Source organism: Planococcus citri, chromosome 1 (genome assembly GCF_950023065.1).
Source record: "Planococcus citri chromosome 1, ihPlaCitr1.1, whole genome shotgun sequence".
NCBI lineage: Eukaryota > Metazoa > Arthropoda > Insecta > Hemiptera > Pseudococcidae > Planococcus > Planococcus citri.
Window position 1 is genome coordinate 62,423,615 of NC_088677.1, and position 13,328 is coordinate 62,436,942.

General features: G+C 36.7%; 1 protein-coding gene across 2 annotated transcripts in view; it reads left to right on the forward strand.

The window, feature by feature from the left end:
- The window catches only part of LOC135833201 (kin of IRRE-like protein 2), a 389,993-nt gene that overhangs the window by 298,911 nt on the left and 77,754 nt on the right, over positions 1–13,328 (forward strand). The window lies entirely within an intron of this gene.

A 13,328-nucleotide genomic window follows, 5' to 3' on the forward strand; every position in this document is an offset into this window, starting at 1 on the left:
CCCAAAAAAGGTTGGGTGGGAGCTGTAGCGAAAAAACTGAGATTTTTTATAAAATGCATCCTCTTTGAACACCCAGACCTCCTCTCCAGGGGCATCTATGGAGCTGAAAATTGTTCTTGAGTGACTTTTCAACTTGAAATGAACGTCTTCACTGAAGTTGGTCAAAATCATCCAACATTTTTTTTTCGCTATCCACTCTATGTAAAGTTATCTGATTTTTTTATATTGCACGTTGCTCCTAAATTTTGGCAATCTTTTGAAAATTCAGTTTTCAAATAAGCTCGTTGTCGTCGTCGTAGTCGCGCTCCTTTACAGAAGATAGCGTATATGTCCATCTATATTAGCTGGTATCTAGCGTATCTGATTGTTTCCTTCAGGGTCTTACAGGGAGAGTTGGCCGGTGAGTTTGTTGTTAACAGTTCCAATCGTTTCCTCCCTTTCATCGATCTTCCTTACCTTGGATTTTCCCCTGTACCACTAGCATGAAAATACCGTTTTCTCTTATTTTATGAGCTAAATACTTTAGCTTTCTGTTTTTGTTATCTTCAACTACGCCTTTCCGCTCCTCTCCTATTCTTGCTAATACTTCCTTGTTGGTAATGAAGTCCTTCCATGAGATCCGTAGTAGCCTTCAATAGCACCACATCTCAAAAGCGGATACTTTCTTCACGCATTCTGCACTCATGGTCCATGTTTCGCAGGAATACTTCAGAACGGTCCATACATAGCATCACATAATTCTCTTCCTCAGATCTATACTCATCGTTCAATTTCCCAGCACATTGGCAAGGTTGTTGAAAGCGGTCTTTGCCATTCCAATCCGTGATTTAATTTCTTTGTGATCTCTACCATCATTGTTTATCAGTGCTCCAAGGTATCTAAATTGCTTTGTCAGGGATCGCGGAGGGAGGGGGTCAGTGCCTCCGCCTCCAGCTCCGGCTCTTGAATTTGTAAAAAGTTTACCTCCAGCTCCGACTCCAGCTCCAAGGATTTTTTGTAAGTGCCTCCGGCTCCGGCTCCACCCTCCATATTTTTTCAATCCCTCCAGGAGGCCCTCCGGAGGCCCTCCAGGAGGTAGCTGCTTGAGGGGGGCCTCTTTACAATAAAAATGAATTTTTCAAACCTTGATAAGTGCCTAAATGGGCCCTCCTTACAATAAAAATGAGTTTTGCAAACTTGAATAAGTATCAAAATAATTATGCCATAAATGTCACACTTTATCATTTAAAAATATTGAAATTTATAGAAATTTAACAATTTATCAGTAAATAAATACAAAAAAATTACTTAATTACTGAATTCAATCGGAGCTCGGAGGGTACATTTCAAGTACCTCCGGCTCCAGCTCCAGTTTTTTTTGTAAGTGCCTCCGCCTCCACCTCCGGCTCCAGCAGAAAAATTTCAAGTACCTCTTGCTCCGGCTCCTGCTCCCGGAGCAAGGCAAAAAAAGGGTACCCTCCGGGGGCCTCCGGGCCTCCACCTCCGCTCCGCTCCGCGATCCCTGACATTTTCAATTTCTTGTGGTCCGATGTTGATTTTGACCTCTTTATCCTCTCTTTTTGTAAATCTCATCACCTTGGTCTTGCCTGCATTTATTTTCATTCCGTATTTCAATCCTGCTCTGTTGATTTGGTCGATCATCTTCTGCATCTGTGCTTCTGTCTCAGCAAGGATCACTTTGTCATCTGCATAGTGCATAGCTAATTTTGTTTATTCTCTTGCCGTTGATCTTGAAGCCCATTCTTTCGATTCCCGCTTCCCTCATTACTTCTTCTGCATACACGTTGAACAACCTGGGTGAGAGGGGGCATCCTTGCCTCACACCTCTCTTTATTCCACATCAGTTCTCTGAGTATTCAGTTCCAATCTTGATGTTAGTGCTTTGCTCCCAGTACAGGTTCTTGATTATTTGCAGGTCTTTGTCATCAATGTTGTATTTTTTCAGGATCTCCAACATCTTCTCATGGTTGACACAATCAAATGCTTTCTCATAATCAATGAAGCAAGCTATGATTTCCCTATTTGCATTCAGTGCTCTTTGAATGATCACTTTCAGCAGGGCAATTGCATCTCTCGTCCCTTTTTTCGCTACAAAGCCATATTGCGTGTTGCTTAGGTTTTCATCTATCTTCTTTTCAATTCTGGCATTTATGATGGTGAGTAGCAGCTTCAATGCGTGGCTCATCAGTGTGATGGTTCTATATTCAGAGCATTTTTGCGAGTTGTTCTTTTTTGGTATTGGTACAAAATTTACTGCTTTGAAGTCCTTAGGCAACATACCTTCATCGTATATTTTGTTTATTATCTTCAGCAGCTCCTTTTCATACTCTGGTGTTAGATGTTTAATCAAGTCTACTGATATGAGATCTTCCCCCACTGCTTTGTAGTTTCTGGCTCGTTTCACCGCATTCCTCAGCTCCCACATTTCAATTTGTGGTGCCTGCCTCTTCTGTGGATGAAACTTCCATTTGAGCCGGGCATGTGTCATCTCCATACAATTCTTGTATGTAGCTGATCCATACCTCTTCGGTTTCTTGATTGTTAACACAGTACTTTCCGTCTTTTCCTCGTATATATGCTATTCCGCTTCTCCTTTTCTTGTGGGTGGCCATCATCTGCTTCACTTTGGTATGCATTTCTCTCGAGTTGTGCCTTTTCTCCAGCTCTTCTATTTCTTGGCACTTCTCCTCATACCACTTGTTTTTGGCCATTCTGCACATTCCCATGATCTGATTATTTAGCACCGTGTATTCGCTACTTATTTTGCATTTTTTTGAAGTCGTTGGCAAATATTTTTGAAACTACTCTCAAATGAAATTTCTTTGAGTTGCAACAATTCCGAGCAATTAACCCCTAAATTTGGAGCATTACGACGAGAAATTTCAATTTCTGACGAAAAAACACGCCCTGCTTGCCCCAAGGTGGGTTGAGGAGTCGATATATCGTTGTAAGGTTCATAATTTTGCAAAATATGCGCGTGCAGGAGGAATACGTGCAATTTTTTATCATCTTGGCACATGTAACGAGTTAAAATGCATGTACTTTGCGTCACGACGAGAGTACACATTGCCTACGTACGTTTCCGCAACGCGGGCCTAAAAACAAAAGGTAATTAAAACGACAAAACTGAAGAAATAATTTAAATAGGAATTAAGTTGCGTGCGTTGTGTGGACCTTTTGTTATGTGTAGCGTCACAAGAAAGAGGTGGCGCGGTACCCTGCTTCGTGCAAGCCCGTATCTTAATTACAAGCTTCGCCAAGCTGTTATATTAATTAACTCTTAAGACTTGAATTGTTTACGAGATCAATTTAGATAACTCGTTTGTATAGGACGTGAAAAAAGGAAAGAAAAAAATATATAAGGCTGGGGTTTCTGTACTGTACCTTCCTTCCTACGCATTCTAGGTACTTGAAACAAACGCGAGGGGGAAAAATTGCGAATAATTTTCACGTTAATAAGGTATTATTAAATTTAGTCGAGTCAACTCGCAGTGTACTTAGGGAAACTTGAATGGAAAGGTCAGGGCAGAACGGTATAGCAAACCGTATGGCGAGCTTTTACGCGCGATACACCTGCAAAAGTTTTTGAGAAACTCGGGGTGATTGATGAACGTGCATTACGCGGCGCAGACACGGGTCAATTTGATGTCGGAAAAAGCGTCCATAAGGCGGATTGTTGAGCAAATGAAATACGACGACCTCGTACATAGCCACTATGGTCAACTTTTACCAGGTGGGCGTTACGCTTCATAAATTGACCAGTTTATTACTCGCTGAAAATCTTATTACGAAACGGACGTGATTACGGTAATCGCCTTCTTGAATTTATGTGCTCGTAATGAGAACTTATCCACAATACGCTGGCACAACATGCAGAAGCTCTGCAGAATTGCACCCTGGTATCGGATGCTTTTTGCCATACAGATTCAGATTCTACAGTATAAGATAGTTAATATAGGGATGCACGAGAACATATTTTCTATGAATTAATGTCGTCAACGACGCCGTTTCCTTCGTCCTCTGGCATGAATAACGTTCGGTATACTTAGCATATCGTATAATATACGTATATCTACGAGTATGCCAAGCAAATCTAACCCTTTTGTCTAAGTCACCCGGGGAGGTCTCAAGTCATTTCATTTTGCGTCGTTCGTTTAACACAAATTTTCAATTACCAGCATCGTCGTATAGTGATTTCGCAATTACCCCAGATGTCTGTGTTACCCTTTGAGCTATAGCGCTACGTAATTTATATAACCATCTTTACTGTAAAGTATGCTCGATTCAAGTATATTGTCGTTGTATTTAAGTACATGATAAAATAGTGGTATACCAAATCAGTTAAGTACACGAGGCAATTAATTGTTGACGGAGATGTTATTTCAAAATGAAACTAGGTCGTTAATTGAAGAAACATGTGTTCGGTGAAATTGAATTGCCTTCTTGTTTTTGTTTCCAATACTTTTTGCTACATTTGCCTCTAGTTAAAGTAAGAAAATCATCATTTGTTTTAGCTGCTTACACGTCTTATGAGGGGATCACTCGATTTGACATGTTTAGATTTCAACAAAATCAACCAACATTGAGAACATATTCGAGTTACATGGCAAATCTTTGGAGCTGCGCAGCTAAACGTTAAAATAGTCCCTAAAGATGCTAAATTTGGCTTTGTGTTCTTACACTAGAAAGGTTTAAAATGTCTGGAGGTAGTTAAATAATCAATGGATACTTCAGAGCGGTTATTTTCCAGTAGCCTAGTGATATAGGTAGTTTGAAAAAAAAAATATATATCCACATGAAAAAGTTGGAAATTTTCCTCAAAATTTTTTTTTAATTTTGAAAGTATTTTCAAAAATTTGTTAAAAATTTATAGGAATGAATTTCTATACTTGAAATTTCAACTCCAAAAATTGTCCAAATGAAATTGTGCATTTCCAAAAAGAATGCAAATTTCAAAAGTTTATTATTCTAGAGAAAAATCAACACAAAAATACTAAAAAATGAAAACATCATAAATACTCACATATCTATGTACGGGTACTTACGAAGCTCTAAATCAAAAACGATTTTGATTTGACGAAATATCAAACAAACATTTTTTTAGGATTTTTCCATCACTTACTTTCAGGGATGAATTCTTCAAGGCACCTCCAATTTTTTGTACTTGATTTATCACCCTTGTATAGCTCTTTCATCGTCAAAAATAGACAATTTCACAAAATACCACTTTTTGCAAGAGTAGGTGCGATTCGAATCGTGCATTTTTTATTCGCGATTCCTGATTCGAATCATTTTTAAAGCGATTCTTAAGATTAAGAATAAATTTTTCGAACTGATTCGAAACGCCAAAATGAAGTAAGTAATGATTCGTGATTCGAATCAGTCCACCCCCACCCCTTCAATTCAATTTTCGAACTTTTTCCTTCCAATAAACGTAGTGATTTTTTTTTTAATTTCATGTTTAACCTTAATTTTCATCAAGTTAATTTACAATAAATAAATTTGTCTATAATCTTTGAAAAATAACAAAAAACGCGAGGAGAGAACAACACCAGCGATTTTAAAAAAATTACTAGAATCATTTTACAAATAATACCTACTCCAAATTGGCGATTCGAAGTGATTCGAATCACTGAAATTGTAGGTGATTCATGATTCGAATCAATTTTTACGCGATTCTGCCCACTCCTGATTTTTTGCTAGTCTCAAAAATTTACTCATGAATTCACCTCTCAAGCCAACAAATTTCAACTTTCAAAAATTTAGATGAACTGGAGGGATTCATTATTATTTTTTTTTTCAAAAATGAAATTGCTTTTTAACATCTTCAATTTTAAAGATAAGCTATTTTGTAAACGAACTTCTTTCGTTTGTTTCAAAAATTCAAATCAGAAATTTTGGTCAGAAATATCAAATTTTGCAGAAGCTAGCTGCTCTCTCAATTTCCAGAATAGGCATGTTCCAGTCTTACGTGGACAAAGATTGTACGGAGACTGGTTCGGAGTATGAAGAGGGGGGGGGTTGAATTCAAGTGAAATTGATTTTTAATGAAACCGATTTAATCTGTTTCTATTTTCATTTTTCAAAAGAATGGCATGAAATTTTCAATTTTCCATTGAGTAGATTATGTTTTTTTTTAGGGGAGATGGAGCTGAGGAGGGGGAAGTGTCACAATAATTTTCAGATTGTTGGTGCCGCTGTGAAAAAATTTTAGAATATGCCTTAGCGTCCGTCACGTTTCAAAAATATCCAGATCCACGTTTCCCCCTTTTGAGCATTCAGTTATAAACTCTTGAAAATAATAGAAAACTCGCCGGTCGCTCTAGAATGGCTCCATATAAGAGCAGCTCTTTTGAAAAAAGTGAGCAACAGGACAGGCACTGAAAGTATGGATCTAAAAAATAAATTCATAATCGAATTCAGCAACCTCGAATTGGTCAATAATACTCTCCACATCACATTTTCATAAATTTCGACAGTTGTGTGATGAAATGGATGGTACTCCCCTCCCCCAGCAGCATTACTTAATTTTATGGACCACTATATGGAATGCACACAAATTTGATAACAGTTTTCAACTCCTGCCATTAATCTGCATTAATTTCATCATTCGTGTTAATAAAATTGCATAACCTGTTCGCCGTAAATCCACAATCATGAAACGCTCGACACTTTCGAAATGTCGTAGTCGCTGAGCAATGCATTTTACGACAAACAAGTGAGAACTAAAGTTGTACAAAATTATCAATCAATATTTTACAATCAATAATTGTAATTTGTATCCCATTAAATTTTTTTCTGCTCCTAATTAGAGCTTTGCTTTCGAGTTATTCGCACAAAACTACCAACAAATTTTGAAATTTACTGATTTAACAATCACTACTTTTAATAATTTTTTTGAAAATAATACTGGAAAAATTACCCCTTTCGAGTGAGGTTAGACTCATCCTTAATTTATCTTACTTTTTTTTGGAAGCTTTGAATTTTTTTCACCTCAGTTCTTCAGCGCCACCTTCGTGCCAGTTTCACGAATCTTCGACACTGCAACCTTCGCGTAAATTTATCATACAGCCTCATCATTTTGTCAGTTTTTTGTTGGCGAAAACGTACCTCCATACAGGCCTATCTACCCGCTAGCTCGAGCTTGTATTGCAGAAAAATCACGCGAATAGCAATTTTTCTCATAATCCTGAGACATTCGTCTTTGGAACGTTAACGAGAACAAATGATTTCGCCTTGGGCGTAAAATTTCGTTTAAAAAAAGTGGGAAAAAATTTCGCAACGAAACACATAACGCTTATAAATATAATCATCGTACATGTTATTTGCTCGGCAATTCATTTTTTTCTTTGTCGTTATAAATTGAAACGTATAGCTCGCCGGTAATTCCTTAGTATATTTTCGCCGCCGGTTATACACGCTGTTGTTGCCGTTTTTATTTCATTCGCTGCAGCCATAATGATGGAAAAATAACAAAAGGATAGACACTTAATAAAAATACATCCGAGGTCGGCCAAAAAAAGAGCAATATTTCCGGCTGAAACGTTTTGTCATTTTTCTTATTGAAACGAAGCCTCACCGCGTACACCCAGCAGGGCAAGCGGTAGCACTGTATACCGGGTGGTTTCTCCTTCTGCTCTCTTTCTGCATCGCTAATAATAAAATTCTCTCAACCTGATCCCCTTTTCTTTTGGTTTTTACCTTACGAAATGCTGGCTTTTTTTTCTCCTCTTCTGGCCAACTTCTCTTTACCTCTTTCGGATTTTAACCCCAGGGAAATTATCCCGTTGAAATATATGTAGAGAAAAAAGTTTTCCATTTCGTCTCTTCCACCCTCGTCGTCGTCGTCGTCGCATTCTCACGCGATGCTAACTCGCGTATAGTACACGTTCCCTCAATGAATATAAATATGCAGGCTGGACGAGTACAGGGAGCAGTTTTTTTTTTTCAACGTAGATAAAATGTTGTCGGTATTTTTCGATGTAAATTAAAAATTCTCTGTGTACACTTACCTATACCATTCTTGTACCTCTTCCTGCACCTGTCCAAGTTTCGCAGTTAACTACTTTTTATTTTTTTAAACAATTTTTCGCGAAAATGTTTATCTAAGCTTTTCCCATACATTTAATTTTTATTCATTTTCAAAAAAAAAAAAAAAAGTAATAAAAAATAATAAGTGCTACGAGATTCGAATTTTATTTTATTCTTTTTTTCCTTTCGCCATTTTTCCTATTCAATCCTCGCTCGCTGTTTTGTTATTTCGTTATGTTTAATTTTTATTTCCGGTAAATGTTTCGAATGCGGAAAAGATAAGTTAATAATTTTCATTCGTCGCATTTTAATTCTACCATTTTTTTTTCGTCTTCGACAAAATACTCTCGCCGATGTTATAATTCTTCGAATGCTAATAATTATTCTATCGCGTTGCTCAGATGATTGGGGGAAAGAAAACAAATACCAACTCGAGATTTTTCACCAACTTTTTTATTAGTTGTTTGCAGCTTTATAATAACAACTGTCGATATTTAATGAACTAAGAGAAAAATTAACCTTATTTATGGCTTTGTTATTCATGCTAAAAACGAATTATAAAACGACGTGTAATAATTTTCCAATTCATTTATTGCCACGGTGATTCGTGTTTGCGAATTTCGTACTGAAAATAAATCAATTGCTGTTTATTATTATTGAGAATTTTGTTGTTGAAGGTTTTTTTATTTTATTTTTTACCGAAGTGAATAACGGTGTATAAAATTAATTTTTCCTTACTTAATGAGTAAATAATGTTGAATATTACTATTTCGAATGCATCTTAAGAACTACGATCTGTCTGACCTGTGCAATTTCCTCCATCCTTAACCTTTCCTCCCCGTCTTGTAAGTTCATAAAACTTCTCAATCCGCACAAGAACTACTCTCGATGTTCCGTAATCTTTCAACGAGAAAAAAATGTAGGTACCCTTTGGTAAATACAAGAGACCTCCACTGACAGAAAAAAAAATGCTCGGCCATAAGGAAAACACACGATCGGTGCCCTGATGACCATAAGAGAGAGAGAAGCAAAGGATACGGGTAAACAAAAACGTTGACCATGTTTACTCGTTCGAAGCTAACAACTAATAATATCAGCTGATTGTTTACACGTAGTCGTACGTTGCCTTTTGTGATTTATTCGAAAGGCAGCCAGCGAGAGAAAGAGAAAAGGCTGAGTTCGTTAGCGCGTGAAAAAGCTGAGAAACCACCGTTTTTTGGTGTTTCTGCCTTTTAGTCATCGGTTGCGTGGCTGTTTCATCAACACACACGTAAAGAACCGTCGTCGTCGTCGCCGCAGCATCGGACCTAGAGAGCTTTTATCCGTTCATTAGCTATAACACGACCTTTAAATACACGTGTAAATTTACGACCATGTTGAACTGGTCGGTAGTTGAGTTGAGTTTTCTCGATTTCCTCTGTGGTCGGATTGATTTCGAATTGGATGTGCTTTTAGGTGGGGGTTCAAATCAAATAATTTATTATTGTAAGGGACCGCAAGCGGCATTTACAAGGTCATTTACATAGATAATGCCTACAGAGCCACTTTACAATAATTAACAATACAATAAAAGGAAATTAATAAAATAAAATAAAACAAAATAAAATAAATACACTAAAGTACCTACTGAATATAAAAATTAAATAAAGGGTTAGAGTTTGCCCAAGAACTCATCTACACAATAAAATGCCTCCTTGATTAGCCATTTTTGAAGTACTTTTTTAAATAACTTAGTATTATGAACATCTCTGATTTGTGGAGGGAGACTATTAAAGATTTTGACTGCCATAGTATCTATCCTCTCCCTGTTGACTTTAGTCCTCATTTGATTGGCAAAGATTGAGTTTATGCCTCTGGTATTATAGTTATGGGTCAGTACTAGGGTGGTTCAAAGAACAATAGAAAAAACTTTGTTTCAATTTTTTGAGCTTACCCCCTAGAAGTGTTCCATTTGGTTAGAAAACACTTCACAAAAAATTTCAAGGCAGAAAAATAACATTTAGAGGTTGCGCAGGAGAGTTGAAGGTTGAGAAGGTATGAGCGCGTCAAGCAAAAACTTCCCACAGTTGCGCGCCGGGGAATGCAGCGTTGCATTCCCTCGTTGGATCGAAGCAGTATTACACTGTAACGTTATCCCCTCTACAATGTATAATAAGTAAGGCTAGTCATTTGTGGGCTTTTTAAGATGTTGTTAATGAAGAGTCAATGACAATTTTTGAAATCCGAAGATCATTGAAGGAGGAAATACAAAAGGTTTCAAAAGTAAAGAAAAAACTGAAAAAAGTATGAATTTAAGGTTATATTACCTATTCTATTCTACTTGGTAATTGAAGGGGAAAAATGTACTTACATATAGGATTTTATGTTCAAATATGAATATTTTATAAGATTCAGCACTTCTAGTTGATGTTTTATTGACCATTATTAATCTTAACCCTGCTACTTTATAAAAATGGAATTTTTGATTTTTAAATTCCAAATTCAGGTTCAAATGAATTCTACAGCCAAAAAATCATAATCAATACCTACTTTGGAATGGTTGTTTTAAAAATCCAAGAAAAATTAGTATCATGAAATAAGTTGTGGTGGGGATGTTGCTCTCAGTATAGTTGCACCGAATCAACCCCGTCAAGCTTCGTTGCGTTTTCCACGGTGCTGTTGTGGGAAGTATTGTGTTGGGGGCACTCGTTGCTCTCAACATTCAACGCTTGTGAGCGACCTCTAAATATCAATATATTTCAACAAAAATTTTATGGTGTCTTTTTTTCATCAAAAGGAACAAACTTAGGGGGTAAGACCTTGAGATTTCAAAAAAAATGTTACATGAACCACCCTAGTCAGTACTGAAGGCTGAATAATATTCTTTTTTATCATTATTGATACCTGTAGTATAAGGTACCTGCGGGTATTAATGCCACATGTTTGGAGAATTGCTCTGATACCTCCCCACCACACCCCACAGTCAAAGTAAGTGTGCTGCTTGATGGACCTCATGTCCTAACCCAATTTTTGGGTGACTGATGTTGTTACCTGCACTGGCCATAATACCCGCAGGTACCTTTTATAGGGATGGTGTTGTAATAATTTTTTCATCAATGAAGGTTTGTTTACAGGATTGGGTAGAGGCTAAGTTGACCATTGTCCTAATAATTCTCTTTCGGATAAGGAATATCATATCTAGAAGGGTTTTATTTCTTCCCCAGAATGCAAATCCATATGACATACCTATTAGAGTAAAACAATCCATAGTAAAAGCTATTTTTAGTGTAGGAATGGATGCTGTTTTCTTCAATTGATAGAGAAGGTAGTCATAAGATGAGTTTGGTGTTTGGTGTTGCAATCTGTACCTAATTTTTTTTAATGAAAGAAAGAATGAAATTTATTTTTGAGACATAAGGTACCTAATAATTAAAAAAAGTACCTAGGTTGTACACCGCCGTTGTCCCTATATAACTGAAAAAAATACCCCCACGTTTGTTAAATCAAATTTCAACGCGTTAGTGTTCTGTCACAAAAATTATCAGAAATTCAAAATCAGCACCTTTGAAAACTGAACAATCTATCAGTCAGAAATGTATTTATATTTCATTTATTTATTTATTTATTTAATTATGATGGCTTATATGATACGAATGTTTAAGGGGCTTGTATCAAAAGATAAGTTGAAATTCAAAACCAACGTCATCAAAAACCTAACAAAGTATTACCTAATTGTAAGTAATTTTTTTTCTTTTGATCAAAAATAATTTGAACAAAAAGTGGAAAATAATTCATTCCAACCGCCGACTTTCAATTTAAATGTCTAAAAAGTCAAATGTACAACATCTTCTTATCACAGTGTTGAAAAAAATCAAAAATTCAAAAAATGATAATTGAATTAAATTTTCTCGACTTTTGAGAATTTTTAGAACATGTTTAGGCAATTTTGATTGTAAATTCTCAGAATCTAATCAGAATTCAGATCCGGAAATTCATTGAACCGATTCAATCTCACCAGACTGATCAGATCCAAAATGTTCCCTTCACAGATGACTTTTTTTCTTTGGGAAAGATATCAGAAAGTATTTTCTATCACTTTGGGTGTGATGGGTATGTTGAGTTTCTCTTGCTGCACGTTTTAAAAACTCAATTTCTTGTTCGATCTGTGCTATGCACCGCATCCAGCTGGTTTTCACACCACTGTCAATTTACCTACACTTTCTTTATCTCGTTTACATAAACCAATATATAAAGTTATTTCTCCATTTTCGAAATGTTTACTTCATTGAAAAACCAATATAAAAAATCCCGCCTTCACGATGAGTATAGGTAGGTACACTCCGTACGTATTACTACGTGCGGGTACATTCACATAATGTCTCCAGGGTGATACAGACGTACTTGAGGGAATTTGTATACGGTAAAGGCACACTCTAATGCATTTTATGTAGGTAAGGTAGTAACATTGGTTGGTGGTGGTAATGTATAGAAATCGTATCTTGTATGTGCCAATACGTGCCAATTGTTAAAAAATGAAACTGCCTACCGCGAGATGATGAAGTATAGGGCAAGGCAAACAAAAGCTGCGCAGGGTACACGTCGAATGTACTCGTATGTAGTTCGAATACGTCGAATTTATCAGGGTACCCGATTCGCGTGTCAAAATCACTCCTCACTGACCTGTTTTAATGTACAAAAGCCTGCAGCCACGTAAAGAAAAATTTTCACGTTTGTATTCTGCCAGGAAGAGACTGGTAGGGAGAAAAATTATGTACGCTGCTATAATGCTCGGATGAAAAATAAACGCGCCAAAGTTTAAATACCCGCCGACGAGTTTAATACAGAGATTTACTCGAGTCGAGATTGTTTTACGATGCTGTAGACTGTGTGACTGTGTGTATATAGGGGCGATGAAATAATGTAGCTCGAGAAATACCGAGCAATTGAACGTGTCACTTGAACAGGGTCGTTTTTGCAACCAAGTTTAAATTTATGTCAAGCCAAAGGAAACGGTTTATATATTCGTCGATCGTTATTTCGAGGAAATACCAGTTTAGCAAACACTGCTCAAATGATATTTTTATTCGCATCTTGAAAACGACCCAAGTATATACCAAACATACCCAGACCTAGCTTGAATGATATCCGAGGTTTATGTACGCTTAATATGTCTCGTATAAGGTAGGTTTTATCAGCAAAAGGCAGTCTTATATACCTATGTGAAGCAAAGGCCAACCAACTCGTCGGAGAGGTGATTCTATTACACGCTTAATTAGACCGATCGAATAGAAAACGGACATTCTCTCACCTTACAGACT